The sequence below is a fragment of the Mustela nigripes genome, chromosome 4, assembly GCF_022355385.1.
Source record: "Mustela nigripes isolate SB6536 chromosome 4, MUSNIG.SB6536, whole genome shotgun sequence".
In the NCBI taxonomy this organism is placed as follows: Eukaryota; Metazoa; Chordata; class Mammalia; order Carnivora; family Mustelidae; genus Mustela; species Mustela nigripes.
In genome coordinates this window covers 86,489,563-86,494,340 of record NC_081560.1, presented here as the reverse complement: position 1 = coordinate 86,494,340, position 4,778 = coordinate 86,489,563, and positions in this window count along the sequence as shown.

Here is a 4,778-nt window from a genome sequence, read left to right as displayed (position 1 = left end):
GAGAAAGGGTCTAAGGGAGGCTTCCTTTGTGCTGATGATGTTCTATTTCTTCATCTGGGCAACGGGCACATGAATATCTTCTCTTTGTAAACATTCATCAAGTTCTACACAAAGTATTTGTGCTTCTGTATATAAGTTATACCTAGATTAAAAAGAAAGAGAGGGCAACTGCCCTGCCTGACTCAAGTCTATGCTCCTCCATCATAGCCATTAGCTGATGGTACATCAAATAGATTTGCAAGTTGCCCAATACCCCATTTTTTTATACTCATAGACACGACATGTTTGTACTCTATCTCACTTACCAAACTGTGGTCAGAATAAGAATTAAACTTAGCCTTGTCCCTTAGAAAACTTGCCCCCCCCCTTTTTTTTAATATTCCCACATTGTACTTATTTATTAATTTTTAAGTAAGCTCCACACCCAACGTGGGCCTTGTACTTATGACCCTGAGATCAAGAATCACATGCTCTACCAACTGAGCCTGCCAGGATTCCGCAGAGCTTGCCTCTCTTAATTGTGATTGAGATTGGGACCCAAACAAATCTCATAAGCAGTGACAGCTATAGAGGAGGGCTGGCAGAGTGGTTTTTGAATAGTGCTTCCAAGCATTAACTGAGAAATAAAACACCAAATTAGGAATTGAAACAGAAGTTGAATAAAGTGGCTGAGAATTACAATTCTAAGAACTAAAATTTTCTGTGACATTCAAATATTGCTTGAAATAGCTATAGCTAGAGGCCATGGACAGTATTTTATGTATAATAATAATAAAATAATATTTGGTGTATCTAGTATGTGTCAGGTGCTTTTTAAAATGTTTTTTATTTGAGAGAGAGCGTGCACAAGCAGAGGGGAGGGGTATAGGAAGAAGGGGAGGCAGACTCCATGCTGAGCAGAGAGCCCATGTGGGTTTGGATCCAGATATCCCCATCTGGGACCTGAGATCATGAACTGAGCCCAAGGCAGACCCAAGGTGAACCACCCAGGTGCCCCACTTAATGCCTTTATACCCATGATCTCATTTGGCCTTCACAACAATCCTGCAAGAGGTATAATTATAGTTATCTCCATTTTCCAGATTAGGAATTTGAAATTTGGAAATATTAAGTAATTCACCCAAGACTGCCCAGCAAATAAGTTGGTAGTGCTTAAATTTGAGCTTAGATCTCTCTGGTCCCAGATTTCACTATCCTAACCAGAATACCCTACTACCTATTCATTGTACAATAGATAAGCTGTGTGATCATTGGAGACCAAGGATAAGAGTCTATATGGGAGGGCTGAAATGAGTGTATTACAGTAAAGTGTCATAAAGATGGAGCGAATCCAACATTTGGAACTATACGTGATGTTAGTCAGGGTTGATATGCACAGACCATCGGTAAAACCAACCATATGCTGCATTATTTTATTTTATGAGACCTAGATGCATTGTACATTCATCAAAGACGTCCCTACTCTCTTAACATTCATCAACATGTTATTTGTTTAGAAACTCAAGGTTGTTGTATGAGTTAACTGAGACTAATTTATAAACATTATGGGTTTTACACCTCATCTGGGACCGTTCTTTACTATTTAGTGCCAGTACTAGGAGAGAGAGAGAAAGGAGACTCGGAGGCTGGAGGCTTACTTTCCCGTATTACTGTTGCCATGACGACTGCTAGGCTCTTCTCTGATGAGCTGTTGTTATCATTCAAAAAAATACTAAGTTTTGCATTTTTATTTTCCATCATTGACTTTCAGTAGGTTTTATTTCTTATTTCTTATGACCCATGACCAGACAAACTATAAGGCATGAATAATCGTCTTAGTGGCTTTGGGATCATGCTCATCAATTTGCATGACTCAAAAATTCTAAAAAACATAAAAAATAGTTATTATGCTTTCAATTTAAATGTAAGATCTGTTATGGCTGAAGTAGTCATGATGTTGGCTTGGTTGGTTCCGAAAGATTGTAGCAGAAATCAATTGACCACTGCATACATGACCAGGACCAGGTTTTTCAGTCTAGTGAGCTGGCCTGTAGACACGGAGTTGTCTATGTCAGTAGGAGAGTAAAAGGTTGGGTATGTCATGTGTCTGAAGGAAGTCTGGATCTGCCCAGTCTACCCCAAAACATCTTTCCTGTTACTTGTCAGACATGGTACCTGAAATGCCACCATTGGAGCTGTACTTCTGTGAGTCTCAAAAGGTTTCCTTGAAAAAGATTTGGGGGGGAGGGTGAAATGTAAGATACATATTTAGAAGTGCATAAACCTTAAATGAAGTTTAACAATGACAGTAATTACCAAGTGAACACCTGAGTAACCACCACTTAAATCAGGATATTAAACAATGACAGCACTTCCCCAAACCCTCCCTGTGTCCCATTGATGTGGGGAACAAAGGCAGAAGAGAATTTATTAAATTTCAGTACTATCTACAGCCCATTGATAGTCCGTGAAACAAGCAGGGTAACATTTCTCTAGGAACTCAACTGCCTCCATGTTAAGACTTTGCTAAGGACAAAAGGCAATCTCAGCTCAACCCCCAGGATCATGTAACTCTACATTAGCATATAAAAATTCTTTGGGGGGGCATCAGATGGCTCAGTTGGTTAAGTTTCTGCCTTTGGTTCAGGTCATGATCACAGGGTCCTGGGATTGAGCCCTGGGATTGCTTTTCCCTCTGCCTGCCACTCCCCCTGTTTGTGCTCTCTCTTTCTGTCAAATAAATAAATAAAATCTTAAAAAAAATTCTTTCTTTAACTTCCTTTATCTCTCCCCACCAAGATACATGTTGGCAATCATCCCCCAAGCATATGACCCACCAATATACATCTGAAGGGTCTCATGACTCAGGTTTTATTAGATAGCAATAAAGGACCCTTCCTGCACAATAGCTAAGGTCCTGGAAACCTTCTTACCAAAATTCCTAAGAGACTTATGCTATCCCTAACTTCCTTCCAACTTGAAAGTATACAATGGGCCACTCTTCATGACCCCAGTGCAGCTCTTTTCTGCCAATGGGTCCTGTCCCAGTGCTATAATAAAATCACCTTTTTGCACTAAAGATATCTCAAGAATTCTTTCTTGACTGTTGGCTTTGAACCCTGATATCTTTTCCTAAACCACCATCAATTCACAGTCCCTTCTTTCTTTCCTAGAGGTAATATTTACAGTAATAAATTTATTTTCTTTATACTTTTACCTGCTATGTATGCATTCCTAAAGAACATGATTACATTTTTAAAAAGCTATATTTATATTAAAGCCTATTTTTTAAAAGCTGCATAAGTGGAGTCATGCTATAGTTATTCTTCAGTGTCTTGCTTCTTTTGCTAAGATTGTATGTAAGACTCATTTGGGTTGTGGCATTTTGCTACAGTTTACTCACTACCATTGTTCCCGTAGCCTTTGGACTCTCTAAGCAACAGAAATTGACAAGAGGTCAAACAGGAGTTTCAGGCAGAGCTTTTTTCTGGCTTATGCTGGAGTACAAGAGAGCACAAAAGAAAGAATCCTCAGGCTGAGTTTCCAAGGAGAGGTCAGGAGAGTTTCTTAAAGAAATTTAGGTGAGAAAAGGTTGATGTCTAAGCATGGAGAGGCGGGTATTTTTAGCACCTGTGCACTTAAAAGTCATGCTTCCTCATGCATTGTGTGTCTAATTAATATGTACCATCTGTATCCCTGTATATGATTGTTACTATTAGAATGAGGGGAAAAGTCGGTGAGAATTTGGCTCTGGGGTCCATCTTGGTGCAGACTGGCTTGGTCTGGCCCTGGCCAGTCTTTGTAGTTGAGTCCCTGCTTTCAGTAAGCATCCTGTCTACCTTACTGCAAGGTGTGCTACTCAAGGGCATGGAGTTTTAGCCATCGAGGAATGTTGGATTTAGTGGTCAAGGTCAAGAGTCCAAGTCCAGTCCCTGCTCTGTGGATCATAGCATAGAGTTCATATAGTGTTCCATTGTACTCTATTGGTGACCAGCATTTGGGTTACAGATTCATCTTTTGAGTTGATCCTACGATCTTTCCAGTTCAATCTTTTGTTGTGATAAATTAATTGATTTTAATGCAAATCCAATTTCACATTCCTGGGTTTTGCAACTATTTTCATTTTTGAAATTAGCCTTATTTTTCCCTTTACATACCATCCTTACTGAGTTTTAGAATCAAGGATACGCTATCCTCGCAAAAAGGAGTTGGGAAATGTTCCCTCCTTCTATTCTTTATAAGAATTTGTACCAGATCGATTTCATCACTGAAATATTTCATTGTTGAATATTAGGTAGAATTTGCTGGCAAAGGACTTGATATCTGTCCCCCGACCCCTGAGGCTGATGAATGGAAATGTAGGTTTCCTGGTATGTTTTCTGACATTGGCAAATAACCTCAGTCAGCAACATGCCTAGTGACTTTCCTTGCCTCTTTGGAATTAGGTTTTCCTAATTTCCTAATTCTTAATTTGACTGGCAGTTCCCCCACTATTATGTCAATTCTTTGGTGTTTAAATTTTTAATATCCTTAAATTGTGGTTTTTTTTTTTCAAATCTGCATTTTTATTTGTTTTCAAGTCTCAGGAAGGGATATCTGAATAAATGTTTAGTTCCAGAAAGGGTCCTCTTTAAATGCAAATGGGCTTGGGAGGGTATAAATTCTTTGCATACCCAGTCAATTCATTTGAGTTCATTGTGCACCTGCTAGTTCCAGAACTGAGATAGATAGGGCTGATCAGACAAAGGTAAGGCTAGAAGGCTGTGGCCCTAGTAAAGCAGGCAGGCCATGGAAGTGAC